General features: G+C 49.2%; 1 protein-coding gene across 1 annotated transcript in view; it reads left to right on the top strand.

Moving 5' to 3' along the window:
- The window catches only part of KCNT1 (potassium sodium-activated channel subfamily T member 1), an 89,107-nt gene that overhangs the window by 18,609 nt on the left and 47,180 nt on the right, over positions 1-23,318 (top strand). The gene's annotated exons all lie outside the window — the stretch shown is intronic.

Here is a 23,318-nt window from a genome sequence, read left to right as displayed (position 1 = left end):
ACAGCACTGACAGGACTGTGCTGAGGAAAATTCCCCCGCCTAAACAGTATGGGGAACTGTGAATGGTAAAATAGAGCTCACTGGACTTATATCTGTAACACTGACACCCCCCCACCCCCAGCACTAAATACCTCATTTATTTATAAAAGCAATGCTAAAAACATTAGCGTTTCAAATATGTGCTTTTGAAAAACTCCCATAGAATGATTGTGTGCTGATGAACGTGAGAAGGTTTCTGGGGTCAGTGGAAGGCTGAACGGATGACAGGCTGTAGGGGAATCCATGTTTTGCTGCTTCTGGGGAGTTAGAACCGCTTCTGTTAGAGATGTATTAATCCATCCTCATCACAGAGGATGCTGAGGAGACACCAACACTGGACTGAAGTAAGAGAATGAGGTAATGCTGGAGCTTGAGGAGACGAGTGCTTTCTGGAACAAGTAGATAATTAGAGAGCTGTGGTATGGCAGGAGGAGAGAGTGTGTCCAGATAACCCACAGAACTGAAAGAACTAATCAGTGAATATGAGGTGGAATAGGTAAAATACGCTGCTTCTATTTTACTTTTCTTTTTAAAATGCGAAAGGTGAAGACAGTCAGTCTAACTAAGTAAGGCTTACTCTTTGGCAGGTAGACTGATTGACACGAGAATTAAAATAATACTTTGAATGTTGTGTGGAGGATGGTAATAAATTAGCTAGGAAGCAAATAGGAAAAGACTGGCTGGAAGAGAAATGGGCGAGGTAAATGGATTTGTGCAACAGAGAGAGAAAAGCCTAATGACAAGCAAATCTAGAGTTGTCAAACGGAAGTGCTCCTTCCAACATCTTATTCATCTTTGGAACTCACTACCAGGAGGCATCTGGAAGACTTTGGGCTTAGCTGTATTTGAATGCAGTGCAACTGTATTTAAATACCGTGCTTGACATTTTTGCAAGGCAGGTCTTTAGGTTATAGAAACAGGATTAACAGTCATTCAGCTCTAAATTTCCAGAGGATACAAACTGCAGTCTCAGGGCATAAATCTGACTAATGGGGATGGGGAGGTAATTTCTCCGTTGGGGAGAGAAGGTTCTTCTTGGGAACGCTGAAGTTGCCTCAGATGTCTGACATAAGTCCTGTCTGGTTTAGAAGTTTATTTCCCTCTTTTTGGAAGGTTCTGTCAATGTCAATACTGGGAGAAAAAGAGATCTGTACTGCTCTCTTATGGCAGTATTGCATTTCTTATCTCACTGATATTTTGTTGTCATGAAAGTATTCAGAGGCACTGGAATATAACAGCAAAGGCAGAGTTTAAGATGTTGAGCCTGCAACAAAAAGAAGGTGAAGAACTGGGGGCACGAGTCCTCCTTGTGGCTGGCTGCCCTTTCATGTACTTGGCACACGACTCCGGTCATGGGAATCCTCTGTGCAATGGCACCTGTGGGTGCCAGAGCAAGGCCAAGGGGTGCTGCTGGAAGGCAGAAGGAGCTGAATGCAGCATCCCATCAGTGCTGCAAGTTTGGGCTCTGTAAGGAAGGCTTCTGTTCTAAAGTGATACTGGTATTTGCTGATTAAAGGCAGCTGAGAAAGCACATCTGCTGAATTGATAAATATTGTTTTATACCACAAGCTGTGGCATCCCTTTCATCTTTGCTGTCCTGACTACGGCAGTTTTTGATCTCCTGCATTCTCTTTTCTTGGACAGTGCTGACAACTGAGTTGGGGCATGTATAAAAAAAGCCCATAAATAAAATTAAACTGTATCTCGGAGAAGTGCCATTAGGAGCTTATTTGTTGCCTAATTTAAATAGTCTGAACACTTTCCAGAAAATCGTTGTCAGAAGCCACAGTCCTATTTACAGTAGCAAGAAGTAATGGATGACACTTTGATTAAGTGCATTTTTCTGAGGCTAATTATCAGCAAAGAATCATTTTGATGGATGAGGATGTTTGGAAAAGCTGCCTGTGCAGAAGAATTCAGCAACATCTTTATAAAAATTTTATTATCACCTGGTTCAAATCAAAGATTTTTCAGATGTTGCATAACCAAGAAGAGAGAGGCTTGTAACAACTGGGGCAAATCCTTTCAAGTTTCTACTTCCAGGTTAGATTTTGAAAACTTCTTTGGCTATTAACTGACATCTGGTCCTTGTTGCTTGAATTTGTCACTGACTGGTGGCTCTAAATCATAGGTTGCATTATACTTGGCACAAGCAAACTGGAGTGCTGAAATATCAGGCTTGTAGGATCTTATCCTTGCAGTTTTCATGCTAACGTGCCCTAAGTGACTTCCTCATCAAATGCATTATTACATTAATGGATCTGAGCAGTTCTGTGTCCCTGTGTCAGGATCCTTGAATATGTCTGCAGCTGAATCTCCACTTCATTGCTCTTTGATTTAATGGGCAATTTTCCTCATTTTACATGGAAGATGCAGATGCTAATTGGAAAATTCCAGTTTGTATCCAGAAGTTAGAGGCAGTTATTTCTGTGAGGGTGAGGTAATTGCCAATATTTTAGGTTCTGGACTGCAGTGTCTGTTCAGGCTGTACTGTCTGCGCTTGTGAAGGTTTGTACCCAGATTTAGGAGATCCAGCTCTGATGCCTGTGTGCCACAAAACTCTGGCAAAGGCTCTTCGTCTCCTACCAGTTTGATCCCTTGCTTGTGAAAGTGGGATGAAGGTATTTATTGTCTAATACCCCTTCCCTCAATAAGCGTGTTAAGACCCCGTCTCCCACCAGCCCTGTGTGCAGAACCTCACAAGGGCTGACTCAGTCTCAGTTGCGATGGCTGAGCCCAGCTCCAGACCAAGTAATAAATAACACTGGTGAAGGAGGTGGGATCCGAAACAGAAACTGAGGAGTTCCAGTGTGACCACTTGAATTGAATTGATTCTCCTCTGCTTTTGCCACCTGGCAAAGCAAAATCAAAACACTTATTAATTGGATTAGACTGTTTTCCTGAGTCAACACTTTGTCAGAAAGTTTCTGTCTGACAGTACGCGAACAAGTGTGTACTTCTGAAAGCTCAGCCAGCCTGCGGCAGTAAGCCCGCTCCCGGTTGGAGCGACTGCTGCTCTGTGTGGGCTCCTGCTCCTGAGCCAGGCAGCAAGGCAAGTCGGGCAGGTGACAGATACTGGTGTAGCTCTTTCCAAAGGAGATGCCTATGGCTCTGCTGTGCCAGCCAAGGCTGGGGACGAGGTCGAATTCAGTTCTCAGGTACCATCTAAGTTGTCGGAGAAGCTTCCAGCCAGGAGCCTCAGAACTTATGGGGGGCAAACTGGACACAGGGCGCTCCTCCGATGGGGCTTCTGCCTGCTCTCTGAATGAGTGGGCAGGGGCATCCCAGGGACCAGGCATCTGGCATGGCTCTTCTGAAGCACGGTGCCTTAGGTCTAGACTAGCAGAGCTTACAGCAGCGTAGGGAAAAAGCACCTGGGGCAGGGTGTTGGCGTACTTAAATCTGTTGCCAGTCCCATTTGCCACCTTACATGGAAGAGTAACCAAGAAGCCTGCGGTCCACAATCCTGGGTGGCCCGGTCCTCTCCAGCGAGGGTGGCTGCAGCAGGTCCTCTCCCTTAGAGGAAAACCAAAAATATATTGCCGCTGGATTCCTCAGCCCGGCTCCAGATGGGATATACTGGGGTAAAGAGCGTGTTGGAAGCCTGGGGCAGCTTCATATAAAGCATTTGGGTTTTCTTGTGTTTGTAGATTTTTTCTTTTAATGATAGATATCGTTCTTAATTGCGGTTTGCTTTTTCAGTTGTTCTGAAAGGCTGCAGTGATGAGTACTAACGCAGAGTCTTAACTGAAGTGCCGTTTGGCGTTCTTTTAAATTGGTATTTCCTTGTAGCTGTTGGTGTGCCTTTGCATATTCATCTTAAAGCAGGAATACCTGGACATCAGCAGAAATATTAGGGAGGTTATGAAAGTAATAAAGAGAAGAAATGCACTTCTCTTATATCTATTATTTTATTAAAAAAAAAAAAAGTCATTACTCTTTTCAGGGATATTGCTTTTACTGTCAGTAATGGACCTTGCTAGTAACAAAAATAAGTGCACGCAGCGGTCTGGTGGAATCTGTGGAGGTGTCCCTGGGGTGCTGCAGTACGTACAGCTGTGCCCTGATGAAAAGGAAGAACAACACTGATTTTCAGTTATTTAGCACAATTTAACACTACGGGCTCAAATTTCCATCCCTCCCTGGTGTATTTTCTCGGTTTATTTACTTTCACTTTGGTTTCTATTCAATCTACTGGGAGGATGGGCTTGAAAGGGAAAACGTAGTGTTTCGAGTTACCTGAGAATACCTGTCCAAGTAGAGGGCAAAGCATGAGCAAGGGTGGCAGAGCACCACGTCCCTGCTGAGAGCAGTGGGTGTAGTCCCAGCAGAGACTTACACCACTTGAGGATCTGGTTTTTTAGTTTACGTTGTGTGCAAGAGCAAAGGGGAAGGGCAGGGCCATGGGGAGGGGTGACAACCCTCGCAACCCAGCAGTGAGCGCTCACTCTCCACCTAAGTGGCTGATGTTGGCCTTGCTGAAGGAAAATTAAACACACTGGCAAAATGAACGTTTTTACTCCCCATGACCAGTTGTACAGGACACGCAGAAAGTCCTAACTGAAAAGTTTTCCGCAGTGAAACTGAAGAAAAGGAGTGCGGAGTGGCATGAAAATTGTTGGAGTCTTGCATCCTACCATGGTTAACTAGGACAAATCTTCTTGCACGTGTTCTTGGCGTGAGACTGATGCCCGGTGGGGACATCACTGGTTGGTCCAGCTGTTCATGGGCCTGGTGCACCTTTCTGCCTGGGGCTTCTTGGAGCTCCTGTGCTCAGATGGATGGCTGCTTAAACTTGCCAGTAAAGAGCAGAGAACAGAAATCACATGCGAGCCAGTGGAAGAAGCTTGGTCACATGCAAGGTCTAGGCAGAGATCTACAAGGGACGTGAGTCCCTTTTGCATCAGGGAAGTATCATGCATGTGAGTCTGTGTCCACAGATCTGGTGAAGAAACGGTGATATTTGTCATCGCAGCAAACCCCTGCGTCTGCAGAAGTCAATGGGAGTGTTGCTGTTGGCTTGGGTGAGGGTGGAAGGTCAGGCTGAGACCGAAGCTATTACCACTGCTGTAGTGACAGTATGAGAAACAACTTGGCAGCTGTAACTGTAACTGCAGAGAATGCATTAAATTTTTCTGCTATGTTTTCCCACCGCTTCGTCTTGTCACAGTTGCATCTTTGTTCCCAAGGGAAATAATTTATTGCCATTCTGAAGGTGGTGCTCGTTCCTTTTCCTCTGCACAACCTGTTCGGTGACTGACGGCATGTAGGGAGCATCGGAGCTCAGGCTTCCCCCGCTCGCAGCCTTGGGGGAGACGGGGGCTCGACTCCTGCTACACATTCACCACCTTCTGCAGCCAACCCTGTCCTAATTCCGGCTCTACTTGGGCGTGAGCTGCTCTCGCACAGACCCCTGTGTGGTCGTGGTTAAAGAGATCACAGGCAGAGCCTAAATAAATTGGTTCGTAAATCCCCCCCCGCCCCTACATTTTCCTGTAAGGCGTAGCATCTCAGAGACTTCATTTTGTGGTAGACAATGCAGCAGAGGGGTTTAGAGAGGAACAAAAGGCCTGAAATTTGGATCAAAACATCTCTGTTTCTGAGAAGTTCCAACAACAGAGAGGATTAATTCTTTCTCTACTATTTTCAGCTCTGCTTATCAAGAGAGATGTGAACACATTTGCTTGCTGAAGCCCTGCAGCTAGTGCAGATTTCCTTGCCATGCTGCATTTGCCTCTGCTCCACTGCCACTTGCTTGGATCCATAGTAAAGATGTAGCTATTAATTTGCGAAGAAAATACCTCACATTCCTCCTGACTGACAGTTCAGTGAATGGGTCATATGGGCACTGTACAGATATCTTGCCAGCTACCCACAGAACTGGGCTGGCCGCAGTTTGCCTGCGAAGGGCTGAGCAGCACCAGCCTCCAAGTCCCTGAATCTGGAGATTTCTGCTAGTATCAATCTATTAATTTGTTGTACTGCTGCACTAAAAATAATTTTATCTTCCGTTTTTTCTTATCTTTCAGAGAGTTCAGAGTTTAGATTACATTGCTATATGACACTTGGTATAAAATGCTACTGCTGAACTTTATCTGCCATCATGACCTCATTTCCTTCCTTTGTGGAGCATTTAGTTGCCATTTTAGCAAATTCACGGCTGGCTGTTTTACTGCAGGGAGATGATCGAAGTCCAACCTGCTGGAAGGCACAGGTCCCTGGGGATGAAGGTTTGTGGCGAACAGCAGTCTCTGCTCCCCTGGCCTGTCCCAAAAACCTTATTGTGGGTGTCTTAAAATCTCCCCTGCATAACCAGAGGGCTGGGAGGAGGTTTCCAGGGTTGCGGGTTCCCTGGATAGGCTTCAGCATTGCCTCTTCAATTTTTCTAGACAGTAAATCATTGATAATGAAGGAGTTTGTGGTGATAGACTTGAAATCCAGGGCTTAAGTCATGGTGGGACAGATAGGTTGTGGACGTTAGCACATTACTAGCAGATCAAAGTGGAAAAAAAAAGGAGGCATGTTTTCCAAATCTCTCAAACTCAGAAAACTTGTTCCTTCAAGCAGGAAGCCTGTAGTAGTGGGTGAAGCAATGCTTTGCAACAGTTATGTAACTTGCAAGCATTTTAAAGAGTTATTTTCTCTTCTAAAATTCCATCAGACATTTGTTGCAGGGGGCAGGTGTGCCTCTGCAAGGGCCATCCACAGCTTTCTGGAAGAACTCCGGGAGCTGTGAGTGGGCTTTGCCTCTTCGGACTTGCACCGGGGCCACAACTGCATGGTCTTGCTTATGTCTTCTTCCTAAGGACAGACCATCTGGTTCTCTTCTGATCATCCTTCTTCAAGAGACGGTCTGGGGCTGTGCTGTTTGCTGACAGTCAAGCAGGACATTGAAGCAGTGTTTTGTGAGTGGAAGCTGCAAAGTGAAGTCTGCAGGCAGGCAAAACACGTCTGGATCGTGGCATCTCCAAAGCAATGGCTTTGTGGTCAGTTCCAACGTGCGGGGTGCAAGCCCTCTATTTCGGGAACGAAAGTTTCTGCAGTCAGATGGTATTTGCTGCGTGTGAGGGTACCTGTACGCAGGCGTGTTTTCCCCTGTGTTTTTCTGAGATATTTTCCTCATTCACTAGGGTCTCTCTTGCAATGGAGAGGGTGCAGCTTGCTCACGCTCTCTCCAATCCAATGCAATCATTGTTTTCCCTGCCTGCTTTTTTGCAGCAGTTGTGTGGGTGTGCATATATGCATAGCACAATGTACAAGTAGCCACGGCCACAGCCTTCGAGGGTTCAGAGCCGGGCCAGGACGTGGGCGCAGCCGGAGGGAAGGAAGGAAGGAAGGAAGGAGGAATCGTGCTGAAGGCTGAGGCTAACAGCATATGCTGAGCGAGCCCATTACCCGGGGGTGGGGAGCTCGTGGGGTCAGCTGGGTAGCGTAAAGAGTGAAACGGTGATGAATTAAATGGGTGAGATCAGTGGTTTGCTTCAAGGGCAAAAAACTGAAGTGTGGCGAGAGGGGGGCCATACGCAGCGAGGTGTCGCCTCGCTGAAGCCAAGAGGTTCATTCACGCCTTCCCTTTGTAGGGTTACTGTTTCGATGTATGAAAGTCTTGCCTGACGCGAGCTAAAAAACAGAGCGAGTGTTGGTCTTGTACCTGAACGTGTTGGTTCAGAAACAACCCACTTTTGCTCAGTGCGATCGCCGCTTGCGAAGCTGGGCACTAGTGAGGTGCCAGCTGTTTTGCGGCGGCGTGCCGCTCTGCCGCTCTGTGCTTCGGCACCCTCCGGCAGGCTGGAACCGGAGCTCCCCCGGCTCCCTGGCATTGGAGCTGCTCCCAGCCGCGGTGTGAGGAGCAGAGCTGAGGCCTCACCTCTTCCCTGGGGGAGCGGAGCAGCGGAGCAGCCTTCCACTGCCTGGGGCGGGGGTTTATGTCCCTGGAGGGGGTGTTGGGTGTTGCAAGGAACCGATGGAGAAGAGTGCAGGTCTTTGCTGTGGCCAGTGCAAACCTCCTTCTGTTGCTTGGGGGTGTCCATCTTAGACATGAGCTCTTTTCTCACCCGCGTGGCATCGCTCCCCTGACCCGCGTGGGGTTGCCCAGAGTCTGATCCTCCCTCTGTGCCGCGCTGCGGTCGGTTTACTGAGCCGGATTTCATGTCTACTGTTGTCACCAGTTTCTTTGTCACAGATGATTTTTCCTGCTGCTCTTTCATAATACTCTGGTAGAGCCCTCTTGAGGACAACGCAAACATGACTCCTATCCAACAAAATTCCCCAAACCCAGGGCAAAAATTGTAATTTTCTTATTCTCTCCAGGACTCTGCTGTCACATCTCTTCTAGGTTTCGGCTGCAGCTTTGCGTAAAGCTGACTGATGTGCTGCATTTGCATGTGAGTTGCTGGATATGCTGTCCGGGGGGTGCAGGGGGGTGTGGAGGGGGTATGTCCGTGTCTCCTGTCCGGGCAGCAGTCCTTGTGCTCCCCCTGCAACAGGAGCTTAGCCAAGGCTGGAGGCTGAGATCCTCCACCCAGCCTGATCCTGCCTGGAGACGTGCGAGGGTCCTGAGGAAGGTGCTGTCATCCTCCTCTCTGCAGGTCCTGAAACTCTTGGAGTTAAGTGTGGATCTGCAGATTGTCTCCCACCCTTCCTTGCGTGCTGCTTTTCTTCCCACGCTGGCTATTCCCTGGTCCTGGTTTGCAGAGGGCTGTGATGATTTCCTTGCTCTGGGCTGGGGCTTGTTGCTCTCCTGCAACACTGGGAACGGCCACGGATACTGTGTGTTTGCCAGCCTCCGCTATCTGGTACAACAGCGTGATTTTCTAAAAAAGCTTCATTTTAAGGTTAGGTAAAACCCACCACATCTTCTGCGATCGATCTGTCATTGAGATCTGCTGGATTTTGCTAAGTTTGGGTGGCGATTCCTGCTGCGTGGCAAACACCCGTGTCCTCTCCGCTTTGCAGGCTGCGGCTCCCGCGGGGCCTGTCGCAGCTTCTCTGGGCTCTGTGCCGCTCAGACCGGGTCTCTAGCCGACGGGCTCACGTAGCCGCCGTCCGCAAGCACCGCAGATCGGCACGGCGGCGGGTCTGCGGCGTCTGCGGGAAGGAACCGTGGGGGAGTGCGGCGGGGAGGCTGCGGAGCGAGTGCCGGTACTACAGCGGCTGTGTTTGGATTAGTGACTCTGCCGCGCTTCCTGCAGCCCACGCAGGCTCCTGCAGGAGCGGGAGCGTTGCTCTGCAAATTTAGCAGCTACCTTTAGGCAAGGAGCAATTACTTTTTGGGCTGTGGGTAGAGTCATTGAGCCTTTCTTCATGTCTCGTATCCGTGCCGGCGGTGACTGTTAGCAAAGCCGTTGCTTTGGTTGAGCTTTGCTGCAATCGGTTTCTGACTTCAGATCGATACAAGCAGATTTATTCGGGAATTGGACATTCGAAGTGCTGTGCTGCTGCTTTGGCCTGGCCAGCCCTCTGTGAGCCTTGGCCGTGGGTCGGTGGCCCGGTGAATCCAGCCCCCGTCGCTGGGGTGCCGAGCAGCAGTTAGAGCACGATGCACAAACATCATGGTTCAGTGGCAGAGTACGTGCTAGCTCCCCGATGGCAGGAGCTGTCAAGAAAAGCGTTTCCTCTGTCTAGGAGAGAGGAACGTTTCTGGGGAGCAGGTGCTGAAGATGTTTAGCAAATGTCAGCTTGAGACCTTGCCATCCTGTGGGCAGAAGTGACATCGCTGAGATATGTGTTATCCTGTCAGAAAGCAGCAAAAAATCCACCAGCTAAATGTTTACGAGCAAGGCAGGCCTTTGCCAGAAGTGGGTGTTTTTCCACCCCTGAGACTCACGGAGCGAGAGCTCCTTGGAGTAGCGGGAATCCTGCTCCCGCACATGCGGAGGCTGAAGGCAGAAGCCATTGGCACCGGCCGGGCAGGGCATGGCCATCCCTCCTGGGCAAAGGCTGCCAGCCTCTGCTGACCCCTGAGCCACGGCTCCTGCCTTCTCTTCTGGTTTTGTTTTTTTTTTCTTCTGTCCCTTGGCTTCTCTCTGGATTTTAGCAAGGAGCAGCCCGTGAGCTCCTCCCTGCCTCTGCTCTGGAGCCTGGAGCCTCGGTCTGCAGGGCTGGGGGGAGGATCTCGCCTCCTTCCCCTTCTGCGCTGAGCAGGGACCAGGCAGGGGCGACGCCAGACGAGCAGCTCTGGCGAGATGCAGATGCCTCTGTCTGATGAGGTCGGCTTGGCCTCGCGACTCGTGTAACTTGGGTTTTGACGGAGCTTGGGTAGCTGGGGCTCAGCCAGCGCTGCTGTTGATCGCTGCTCCTGATGCGTTATCTCTGGTTTTACTGGTGAGATTAGGCAGGTTGTGCCCCGCTGCAGGCAGAGAGGAACCAAACGCTTTCGGTTTAGAGATTGTCTCAAGTCTTCTGCTAGTTCAGCTGAGTTGGTCTCATAACTATTACTGTTAGGACATAAGCATCTGGCCAAGCCACACTGCATTATTTCTGAATGCCTTAATCAATCCCCTAGAGCTATTTAATTTGACGGTGGCCTTCTTACTGCACGCAGTGTGCTATTTTGTATGCGAGCAAAAAAGCTTAAACAGAAAGGTTTCCTGCAGATGGGTACTAAATACAGTTTTTCAAAGCTATAAAACACTGTCTAAAACTTTTCTTTTCAGACCAGCTATGGATGTGGTTGGATGACTGGGGGTGGGGAGAGCTGCAGAGACCGAAAGAAACTCATTTGCCCGGTGTCCACACGTCAATGTGGGAAGCACATAATTACATCCGGGCTAATAGGTCCGTATGGGAGTATTGTTTGAAAAATTTCTAATTTAATAAAATGGGTGGTAATTGGTTATTAGAAGAGAGTTTAATTGAAATAATTGGCATGGACACTAGTGTGCTAATTTAGTTTGGTATTTATAATGCACAGTCACATTGTTTGTTCAAGGGCAGAGAAATGGGTATTAGGTGGCGCCCGTATTTCTCAGCAAGAAGTTATAGCTAGTCTCTGGAAAGACAGTTATTCAAGGAAGCTATTTAGTCACTGTTCTTGAGCTTGGATTGGGAAGATGGATTTGCTTCATTACAGTTTGATGCAGTTACACCCACGCTGCTGAGAGCGAAGGCCTTCTCTGACACTTCAGTTCCCACTTCGGATGACTTGAGGTTGGTCTTTCTAGTCATCCGGAGCAGCTCCACCTCTCTGGCACAGGGACATACCCTTCCTGAGGCGCTCACACACACATACGTGCATGAGTGTGCTCGCCCACGTGCCGGCATGCAAGCAAGAAAGGGGACGTTCGTCTTCTCTATACACCCCTTCCTCCCCGTTTATCTGAAGTTCCTTAAGACTTGTACCCGTGGCATCAGTTCCACCTCGGTAAATCAGCTCCATGAGGTTTTTCCCACGTGGAGAGAGACTTTATAGTCCCGTTCGTGAGTGGGGGTCTCTCGTGTTGCCATCTCAGAGCTGTTGTACAGCGATTGCCATGGGGTGGAAGGCTCTGCTGCAGGAGTTAGTAATCTGTTGGGGTACTGAAAATGTTATATAGTGAAAAGACGGTGACGCGAAGAGCCATTACATCTCATCAACCTCTTCCGGAGCTGACATTCAGCAATTGTTCCTTTTCATCTTTCTCCAAAATGCTTTTAAAGCTCAGTATTGTCACATTGTTTGGATTCTTCCCACACTGTATCTGCACTTAGAACTGCCCAGTGCTGATGGAGAGGTTTATTGCCAGCAGCTATTTGCTAAAATTGAGAGGAAAAACAATTTCTAGTCAGCTCTTGTTATGGCCTCTAATGGGAGATATTTCTTTCTTGCTAGGAACTTGTAAATGTGTTTTAATGCTGGATGCAGTGCTCTGTGGCTAAGAAATGTTCAGCTTCCAGGGTTCAGCAGTACAAAAATTTCAGCTTACAGACACGTGCAAAACACGTGGCACATGTATGAACGACGGATGCCTTCCCAATGGTGAGAGTTAAAATAAAAACCCCAACAACAATGAAAAAGAGCAAAGCCCAGCTATCAAACCCCCAAGCTTGCTCTCCAACACCCAGGGACCTGCCTCGTAGTGAAGGAGTCCCGGCTGGCAGAGCCGTGCAGCACGTTCAGGTTAAGCCCCAAAGGTTAATTAAGTGAATCCAAAGCCGTCATTTGCATAGCAAGGTTATGCTGCTGAAGGAAGCCCTGTGCTGGTATGCAGAGGAGGCAGAGCGTCTTCTGCTCCGCCTGTGACGTGCAGGTTTTTCCAAGAGAAGCTGCTGATGCGCTTTGCCGCAGGAAGGCATCCAGCTTCGGAGGTGAGGGGCAAAGTTTGCTCATCACGTAAGCGTGCTGAAGCGGATGGCACTATGCCAGGCATGGCTTTCCCCCGTTGAATGAAGTTGCCGTTCGCACCCCCAGGGATTGCTTTGCCGTCGTCCCGTGTGTTACCGCGCTCCCGAGGGACCGCACTGCTTCAGAGGGAGCAAGTTAGGGGAACGTGGACTGGGCTTTCAGCGGGAGCGAGAAGGCGAAGGAGGCACGTACAGCTCTGTGGCAGGGAATTATGAATGACTGAGATGAAGTGCATGTCTGAATGAGATCCGTGCCCTTTTCCAGAATTTCAGGTGCTTTTTCATGCCAGTGTGATCCCCCGTGCCCTTTTGGAGAAGAATGACTCGAGAGGCGCAGTGGGTGCTGCTGATCAGGCACGTATTGGTGCAGGAGAGCGCGGAGATCTGCTTTGGGGCCTGATGGCTGCTTTTCTCGTGCAACTTTTGAGAGTTGGAACAATTATCAAACCTTTCAAGGCCTTTTTCCCTCTAAGCTGCCCTGTTTCCCACGACCAGATCTTAGGGAGAGAAGGCAGTACGGCTGGACCTGCTGGTGCAGATATTAACACAATCATACAATCATAATATAATTTAATCTTGATCCCATTAAATATCCTTAATGATCAGAGAGTTTCTCACTTGGTTTAATGGACTCTGTTCCAGATGATGAGGCTGCAAGATCAGACACTTGTTACAAATGTCTGTTTATTAAACAATCTTTCTTCCTAAAAGCTTCTGCCTGGCCAGAATGAATATAAATTGAGAGGATGGTGTTTGCAGTTGAGTCTTTAAGGAGACACTGTGTAAAAAATTGGAGCCTATCCCTTTTTATTTTTGTGTGTCTTTATGTGAGAGTTGAGAACAGGCCAAGAATTTTTTTTTTTAAGTGTGCTTTTTACTGTAAATGTATGAGGCAGTCGAGACCCGGCATCCATGAAATAGCATCTGCTGTCAGACCGACTCCTGGAGCGGATATTTCCTTCCCAACAGATGATTTGGTCATGGGAGTTGAACCAGAAGCTGATGAGCAGATAAGACCAACAGTGTATAATAACCTGACTTAAGATCCTTTTCCACGGCTTTAGTTCAACTTTTGCTCTTGACCGGGCGTGCTCGGCAGAAGGCAGCGCAGCTCTTGTATGTGTGTGGCAGCGTTTGTCTCCTCTGGGGAGAAGTTCAGGGTGTTTTTTGCAGAAGAGGCCCCTGGGGCCTCTTACGTCAGAGAAAAAGTGTTTAACGCGGTCATCTGCCCTCCATGCTCATTTATTTCAGAGTACACGAAGTGGGTGGATACCTGACACTGTAAAAGACCTTTGCCATCGCTTAACTGCCGTGTTTAGGACTTTTAGGAACGCGCTGCCTGTTCGTGGTGGGGGTTCGGATGGCCCAAGTATTACACAAGAAACCTTTCTTTTCCTTTTAATGTCTTGGTTCCGAGCCCTGCTTTTGGCTGAATGCGTAAACAGAGAGACCCTGTTTGGCAGATCCCCGACGGCATCTGGGCGCAGCATGAGCTTTGACTTGGGCATTGCGCATCACCTGGCTGGCAGGGACTCTGATCTCATGGCAGAACTTTCAGCTACAGCACGCTATTGATTGGTACGCAAATTTTTCTCCTTGAAGTTAAAATAAGAAACGTACTTGAAGATCAATGGTCTGGTACAACCCCTTGTTCTAGTCCTTCCCACACACCACGATGAGGCTGTCACAGACTCCATGGAGTTCATGCTTCATTTCTGCAGCACATTGTGAATTTCTCTTTATACGGACTTGCCATTTTCTCTGTCTTATATAATGTATTATGAAATGAATGGTGACAGAAACGGGAAATGCCTGGCAAATGGCACCTAGCACGATCTAGCGACCCTGGGGAGGGAAGAAGATTTTATTACCGTGAGACACAGTTGGCAGAGCTGATGGAGAGCACCAAAGCCTAAGTTTCTCCTTTGAAGTTTCATCTTTTTAAAAAAAAGAAAAAAAGTTTTAAGAAGGTTTTTAGATGCTAAAATTCTCCGTGTGTTAAGCAGAAACTCTTAGAGCCATTAAATAAGTAAACACTGCTTTGCAGTTTAACAGATCGTTTCATTAGAATTTTAATACTTTAGTAACAAAGTTGCTGCAAAAATGTCATGCAGAAAAGGCTCCGAGTCCTTTAAAACTGCAAAATAGGAATCACTTTGGCATTTTGAAAGTCACTCTGAAATTGCTTCCTGGCGAGCTCTGCCGGGGAGCTCAGAGAGGTGTTTTGCAGCAGCGAGCGAGCGAGCCGCCTGTGCTGCCGGCTCATTAAACGCCGTAGCGTGTCTCCATCCAGAGCGTCGCTGGCTCCCGAAGGCACTTTGCTGCTGGGCTGCAAACACTGAGCGCTCGAAGAGCTCGCGAGAGGCTGCGTGGGGAGGCAGAAGGAGCCTTTTCAGCTCTCGCTGCCTGTCGCATCCCCTGGGAAAACTGGAGCGCATCCCAGGGGAGCAGGGTATTCCCCGGAGCGGAGCGTTGTTGGACAGTGTGCCGCAGGAGCTGGGGGGTGAGCGCGCTGCTGTTGTCCATCCTGCCCTTAGCCGCTGGCTGAAGATGCTCAGAGCATCCCTCTCCTTTCTCCAGGTCTTGGCTCAGCCACCTGCAGAAGGAGAGCAGCAAGGGGAAAGTCCCGGCCTCGGAGGGGAGCCCTGGGGCTCAGGCCCTCGGAAAGGCTGGAGGGAAGTTAGAGAATTTCCACGGCAATTACGCCACGCCACGCGACGTGAGTTTCTTGCCTCCTCCTGACCGACAGCTTGGGCACGGGGACCAACCTGTTCCTGCTCCTCCTGCAGATATCACGAGCGGTGCCCAGGGGTGTTTACAAGGTGTTGCCAGATTCACGGGGGAAAAGTACTGCACGAACACTTAGGGTAATAAATGTTTATAGTGCAAAGATCGCTACAGCTGGGAGGCACTAAATTGCAGCTACTTGCAGTGGAGGGCACTCACCCAGCCTGCTCGTCCCTGGGAAAGCGGCTCTGCCAGCCCCGAGCCCTGTGCCGGGGGGAGCCCAGGAGCCCCCTGCTCCTCCTGGCTGGGCTTGGGTCCTGCCCTGCCACCTCCTCCGAGCACCGCCGCCTGCCTTCCCGCTCACCGCATTGCTCTGCCTCCGTGCGCAGAGCCGGGGCTGACTCATGCTCTGGAAAGTGCTGCCCGTCCCTGCCGGCACAGGCTGCCAGCTCTGCCGGGGTGAGGACCCCGGCGCTCATCTCATTAAATCTTGGGAAGCAGATAGTGACCCCGTTACGTACTCATCTGGAAAAGTGACTCGGCTGTGCCTGATTGCTCTGCTCTGCCCGGAGACTTTTCATGCTTCCCTTGCAGATATATATTTAGATTTTACCCAAGGGCCTTTAATTTCCTTGCTGGTGTGAGCAGCCGTGACAGGTATACAGATACCTTCCCTTTTTCCTCTGGCCGTTTTAACCTGTCATCAGCTTTGTTACGAGGTGGGAAGAGATTATGAGTCACTGTAAAGCTTCAGGGTCTCATTGCTGTGCTCGTAAGCATGTAAAATGCACCGCAGAAATAGGAAACTTGTCGGAGGTATCGTGGCTTTGTAGGGATATTTGTTCAGCATCTGCTCGGGTCTGCTCTATTTCTTCTCCCTGCTAAGCAGTCCCAAGTTAACATACTGGGTTTGCAGCTTTCATGTTCGTCGCTGATGAGCCACACTTAAAGAGGTAAAAATGGGTTTGCAAAGGCTGCGATGACAGTTCTGGGATTCAGCGCGCGAGGCTCTTGCGTCGCAGTTATATAAGGGCTCTCGCCGACTCTCCGGGTAGTCGGGGAGTTACTTGGTGAAGGGGACCTGCCGTCCCTCCTCTGGGCTAGCCAAGAGGGGACTCGTTTGCAGATCCCCTACGTCCATCCGTGGGGATCGGGGCGAGCCCCCCGGCAGTGGGATCATCGGGATGCTGGGGCTGGCGCGGGCACTGCTCAGTGCACCGGGCAGGAGAGAAGCCACAGGGCACAGCTGGGCTATTGCTGGGCAGTTTCTGAAGCCCTGGGTCCTCTCTTCTAAATGCTAATGGTTTGAAATCGTTAACATTTGAAGTGTTAATGCAGAGAACTCGGGCAAGAGGAGAGAAATCAAAGGCTCTTGTAGTATCAGGCACACCGTCCCCCTCCGGGCTTGCAGCCTGCCTGCAAGCTCTGTATGTATTTTCTTACTTTACATAATTTTTCCACCTCTCTCCATCAGCCCAGCTCTTCAAAGGCTTCCTTCTGTTTCCAGCTGTCTTGCTGCTGCTAAATATGCTCTCCTCTGTGCTTTCCAAAATGTTCCTTCTGCCCTGAAACTCCAGTGCTCCGGTTTATTGGAGAAGTCTCCCAAAGTCTGCTGCGGAGACGCTGGGCATGGCAGTGAGCTGCTGCCAGGTGCCGTTCAGTTGTACTGCCTGATTCAGCTGCCAAGACTAAATAGGGGAAGCGAGAGAGTAAAATGCAGCCAGTTAATTTCTGCCTGTGTCATGCAAATCTTTCAGGCGCCTTCGAGTGCCTGGTCTCTGGTGCGGCACCGGTTGGCCAAAAGTTTCCGCAGCTGTGTGATGGTGTCGGTGAATATTGATGTTCCCCTGCGCCAGGCTCTATTCTGTTGGGTTTCTTTGGTTTGTCGTGGTGCTGAGCACCCTCCAGCAGTGCATGGGGGGGATGGAGCAGCCCCCCCCAAACCTGCCGTGGTGGGATATGGTCCTGTGGGGCGGTGCAGCAGGGAGATCCTCAGAGGTGACATCCTGCCGAAGGTGGACGTGGCTGCAATGGTGGCATTGAATGGAGACGGGTCTTCCATACGGTTGTGGGTTTGGCAGTAACCGTTCAGGCCAACTGCCGTCCCAGCCTGCCGCTGTGATGACAGAAATCCCTGCAGTTTGCCAACTTTTCCTGAAATGCTTTTAATGACAGTTTAATAATAACACTTAGCGCTTGGTACAGAGCTTCTCACCCCTGGAACTGAAATGCTTTACCACGAAGGGTAAGGACCATTATCCCCCATGTTCGCAGGGGGGGAATAGATGGATTTTTTTTGTGAGAGTAATTATAACAAGTGGAATTAATCAACTTTTCATATGAATGGTGTTGCTTTTTAAAGACAAACGTCAGGAAAGAGTCCTAGATACAAAGGAGAACTCACAGTGGTGTCGATCCATCTGACGGCTTCTCGGGGAACTCGTCAGTGCCTGTGGTGCAAAGGCATTAACGTGCCAAGGCAGTGTGCAGAAGGAACAGAAACCAGTGGAAGTAAGTGAAAGACAGGACATAGTACTGACTTACTGGTGCCCTGGATCTGGGTGAGCAGGCGCTGCAGGGAGCTGCTGTTGCCCTAACCCCAGCGTGTATTGCTCCCTCTGCACCTCGCCTCTCCAGCTGCTCAAAGCCCCATTGCTTGGGAAGTGTCTCCCAGCTCCTGAATATCCTCTGGGGCTTGGTGCACTCCGTGTACTACATGGAGAAATTCCACTGAAATAATTACTGCTTCTAGTTTCTTAGCTGGCAGGGTCAAAGAGGCCGTAACCTCTTACAAGTTCCTGCAAAGTCACTGGGGGTTGAGCTTTTTTTTTGTCCTTCTCTGTCCTGCTCTACATCTTCCTCTTGCATCTTGGCCCTCTTCAGACTGCTGGCTTGCAGAGGAAAAGGGCTGGGTTCTTGTGCTGAGTCCAGGGAGACAGAGGCTTGTTCTGGCTCGGAGCTCTTGGTGTGACGGGAATGCACATGGTGAATAATAACGCCTCCGTGCACCGTGAACGCAGGTGGGAGAGTCACTGAGATGCTTTCTCGTGTCGCTGTCCTACTGCTTGCAGCCCATTACCGGTTCTGTTTGTGGAGGTGCCAAGACATGGATTCACCTCAAAGAAAACCGAAGTTCTGGGAAATCTTCCCATTATCTTTGGCAATCTGCTGCTGAGGGCCTCTGCTCGTTGGCACCACAGGAGAGGGGGAGGCAGGAGCTGTGACCCGTCAGATACAGAACGCTACAGGAGCAGTAGCACAGACACGTTTGCAAGTACTTTGAATCGCAAAGTGCTGCTGTGGACTTGCCTGGCCCTAACCTGGCGTGGAGCAGCGCTCAGAGAGCACCGGGCCCTCGGCCGCTCGGGGGGGATCCGCGGCTCTCGCGTGGGGAGCAGCCTCTGGGAAGCCCCAGCTCACCTGGATGCCCGTCTCTGTGAATGTACATAGCAGTCACCATCCGTCCCTGGCTTTCCCCTGGCCCCTTCAGGAAGGATTTGATCATCTGTGTCTATTAAACCCCGATTTTCATTGCACAGCTCATCTCCGAGAAAGATCTGCTGGCTCTCCACAGCAGCTGAGTGCTGAGGTCCTGTTCCCACGCCGGTGGCCACGTGCCAGAGAGGACCTTCCTCTGCAGGCTAATGGAAAGAAAATGGAAAGAAGTTTTTAAATTGACTCTGGATCAATACAAACTGTATTTTCTAAGCACTTTTATTAATAAATATACACATCATTGCTGTCCAGAGAGGATTCCCAAGCATCTCCTGTATGTTCTAATATCTCTGCAATCTGAAGTAATCAATGTATTGGTATCGTATTTTTGACTGTAAAAGGAACTGAAACTCTTTGGATTCAACCCTCTCGTTAACTGCAACTCCACCTGCTGATCAATAGTGAAAAATATGGGCAGAAGGACCCGTCTTGTGAGGAAAAGAGTTACTCGGGCCACTCTTGTGCACAGTGTGCTGTTCAGGAGAGCAGGCGAGGGTGTCCCGGGGGTCTCTGAGCGTGTCCGTGCTCCCTCCACATCCCTGTGCGGAGGAGCAGGGCTGGCACCCCACGGGGATGGAAGGGTAATGTCCTATGCACAGAAGGAGGATGGAGCATCAACTTTTTTTTTTTTTTTGCATTTTTTTCTTTTTGGCAAATTTCTTGTTTTAACTGAAACAAACGTCAGAGGAAAAAATATTCTAGTGAGGAAGCAGAAGATGGAGCTTCTGTAATTTTAACTTCCCATTGAAAAAGAGAACAATTAATAAACAGGAAAAAAAAAATCTTTACATTTCTGCAAAAATGCTGACATTTCCAGCCAACTCTGGTGAAGAGGGGTGCTTCTGCTGGTGCTTAAACAGTACTGTTTTATGCAGCTCGGTGCTAGCCTGGTTGCAGAAGCCTCGCGGAGGGGCATGGAATTGTTTTTGCAGGGCTGTGCGTGAACCTTGGCAAGCTCACAACATTGGCAGCTTTTGAAAAGCTATTTTGCAAAATGCATGGTGACAATGTAGGGCATTCCCCGGTGACTAAAGGGCAAAACTGGCGCATGTGCACTTCTTGAAAAACACTTCAGCAAATGGCTGGGCCAGATTGGTTTGTAACATTTGTCAAAGTGTTAGTAATGCTCTAAAGTTTATTAAGCCATTAATGTCAGGCTATGACATTTGTTGGGGTCTCGAAACATAGGAAGTGTTCGTGGTGGTAGTAAAATTGCCGGGATCTTGCTTTTTCTCGGAGCTATTAAGTAAAGGGAGGTCAGGACTGCCCTGCAAAGGCAGCACAAAGACCGAGCAACCTGGCGAGGAGCAGCCGGAGGGGCCGTGCAGGGCGCTGCTCCTCGGGAGCCGGGCGATAGCCCAAATGGAAAAGTGATTTTCCTAGAGGGGCTCGCCAGTGGGTCCATAGAAGCGGGTGTTCACTAGAGAGATAATAATGAGCCTTAATGACTTTTCAGCTCGGGGTCCCTTGAATTAAAACTGTATTTGGATGAATGCAGTCCCTCCTGCAGAGCAGCAGCTCTGCCGTGGCTGATAAAGTTTCTCGTGAGATGCTGACGTGGTCGTGAGCACAGACGTTTTCTAGCAAAATGTCCTCTCCCACACAAGTTACCTTTTGTGGTTTTGGAAGTATCTTTGCATAGTCCATGCCTTTCAGGGTGATTTCTCAAGATTTTAAAATATATTAAACTGGCTTTTCTTACAGAAGGCTTTACACACTAACACTTTTGGGTTGTATCTCAACATAACAGGTTTGTTTGTCAGAAGAATATGAAAAAACCCCAACCCTTTCCTGTTTGGTGAACTAGTTAGAATGGGCCAGGTCCTGCTTTAGTAAAAATAAGTTGAAGAGCTGCGTAAAAGGAGTTTTGGCAGTTGGGACTCAAAGCTACCTGGATAAAAGGAGAATATTTAACAATGCAGTTGCTGTGGATTCAACTAAGACTAATGAAGAATCTGCTTCTTTCTAAATCTTATTTTCAGAAATATCATTACCACTGTAACTGCTGTGCCGCAATTCCCAGCCATCTCTCCAGCCCTTGGCACAGCAGTGGTCTCTGCATAATGCAGATATTGAAATGAGAAATCAGCAGTTTGTAATGGGCTCTCAAACTAAAATTAAACATCAATTTCCTGGCTTACAGTCAGATGGCTGGCGTTCGGTTAGCTAGGCAAATATTTCTGGACCTGAGGAATTCTTATTTGGACTTTGATGTCCACGGGGTCGTGTTTTGTCAATTTTCACTCTCGGATTCCCTTGGAGAACGCGCTGTACAAACAAGGTGTTTGATGTGTAGCTTACCCTTGTATACCATGGGTGGAACACAGACAACGTGTCCCTGCAGAGCAGGCTCACCGAGCTGTACTTCAGGTTACACTTACAGCCACGGCTCTTTCTAGGAACGTGCAGTTTCTGAGCAAGAATGAGTGTTCTGGGTGTGCTGCGTGATGCATTTTGCCTGTTGCATTATTTGAGTTCAGGATAAGCATAGAGCAGCCATGAACGGGCATCACCAGCACCAGGCACAAGCAGTTAGTCTTAAACGGCTTTTTCTAAGTAACAGCCCTTCACTTTTTGAGTTACAGGAAAGTGGCTTTATCCATTCTGTGTGATGCTTTACCCTTTGACAGACAGCGACGTACTCCACCAACAACCCAGCGCTCAAGTGCTTTTATTTTTCCTTTTTTCTCATCAGTGCCCTGGCTTCCCATCTCCCAGCCGAGAGGACCAGGGTGCTTTTTCTGCATTGCTGGTGGCTCAGTGACCCAGACAGCTCCGGCTTGGGACGAGAGATGTTGCCGGGGCTGTAGGTCCTTAGGTGAAGTGTGGAACTTATTGTGTTGCCTGAGAGAGGAATATTTTTCGGACAGAACTTCAGCAAAGGAACTGCTTCAGCAGCCCAACGTGGATCTGAGCAGCTCTGTGGGATTCTTCAGCCTCGGAGGGGTTCTCCTCAGCCTCAGGTGACCTCTTTTCTCCCTTGGAAGGGAAATGGCTCTTCAAACCAGCAGCCCTGTTTGCCGTTTCTCATGACCCTCCGCTTTCTTCTGTTTTTTTGTGTCTTGGTTTGCGTTTAAGTGCTTAACAGGAAAGGCGTCTTCATGTAAAGGGTCCCGCAGGCAGGAACTGAGTCTCTCAAGAGGTTCTTTGATGTGTTTTTTGTCACCTTCTATACAGCAAAATTATGACAGGAGAGTTTCCCTTTTCTGTTAAAATTCCCCAGGCCTTTCCCTAATACCTCTTCCGTTCAGTGCTGCTGCTTGTTGGCATTAGAGCTGAGATTATAATTTAAGCATAAACCACTTTTCACGTCAAACCTCAATCCTGAAATTAATGTTCTTCTGGAATTAGGAATACAGTATAGCGTAGAATTTGCAAATAGCTCCCTAAAAGAGAGACCTGATTGCCCCAGTCCCAGCCCCCCCTGTTGTCCAGGAGGATTCATCAGGCCCTGAACTGGGCACAGTCCAGTTCAGAGGGCTAACGGCAGTAATTATATCTGGGGCTTGAGAGCAACACCCTGAAGTAAACAGATATGGAGCAATAAGTTAAAGATGAGGCTGAAGCAAACCATGAAGCGGAAAGGAATGACTATTAGAAAATGAATGCATTGAGCTAATGCATCATTTTGAGGCAAAAGGAGAAATTAAATGTATGCTGAAAGCTGGCACATCAGTAAATGGGCTGTGGGTTTTACCCATTTTACATTTTAAAATGCTGAAATAATGTATGTCTTATGGTGAAATCCCATTAATAAATAATGCTCTGAGTAGGGAAACAAGGGTTTGGTTAACAGGAAACAGGGACTTGGTTTCTCTTCCCAGAGCAGACAGGGACTGCCTTTGTGTCACGGGGTAAGTCATCGTTAGGTACTGATCTTAGGGGGAAGAACAGCAGGCAGAGCTCATGCCTGACACTGATAAAAGAGAAGAAAAAAAAGGACTGGCCTTTTCTTCCCAGAGTTTGGCGCAGGACAGTGGTGCTGGGTGCTCCGATAAGCTTGCGGGGGTATGGAAGTGCGCAGTGTGGTTAGGGCACGCAGCTGGTGCCAAAGGAAAATGTCAGCTTTTCATTCCGAAAGTGAAGTACTTTGGATCCCAGATTTCCCATTTCAGGGCAGCTTTTGCCCTTAACTCAAAGACAGCCCTCACACACCTCTCTGTCCTCAGACTCTGGGAAGACCCTTCCAGCTATTAATATGTTGAGGTTTTGTACATAATGTTCTTTTTAAAGAAAGCCTGTTGTGAGTTTAATTCTTTGCATTGGCTTTTCATGTTGCGATGTCCCGCTGGTGATCAGTCAGTGAATTTAGTCTTTATATTTAAAGTATGCGGTGGGGCAGCATTGTCATGCAACAGTGGTGTGCAGTGGAGCAGCATTGGTGCGCCATGGGGTAGCGTTGGCATGCGGTGTTGGCATGTCGTGGGGCGGTGTTGGCATGTCGTGGCGTGATGTTGGCATGTCGTGGGGCGGGGCCGCGGGGCCGCTGTCCGTGGTGCTGAGCCCCGTGCCCGGGGGAGCGGTTCCGACCCAGCGCGCTGCGGCACCGTCGTGGTCCGCTTGAAGATGCGCCATGTTGGGAGCTGCCACCAAGCATGAGCTGGAGCAGCTACGGACTGGTGGCGTCCCCAAAAGAGGACGGAACGGGCGACCCCCCCTTTCCAGTCCCACCTGCGCACTGGGGGACTCCCGGGTTTAGCCCCTGCTCCGGACACCCATGGGCACAGTGAATTCCC

This window comes from Accipiter gentilis, chromosome 29, assembly GCF_929443795.1.
Source record: "Accipiter gentilis chromosome 29, bAccGen1.1, whole genome shotgun sequence".
In the NCBI taxonomy this organism is placed as follows: Eukaryota; Metazoa; Chordata; class Aves; order Accipitriformes; family Accipitridae; genus Astur; species Astur gentilis.
The sequence above is the reverse complement of the archived record's forward strand: the minus strand, read 5'-3'. Positions and strand labels throughout refer to the sequence as shown.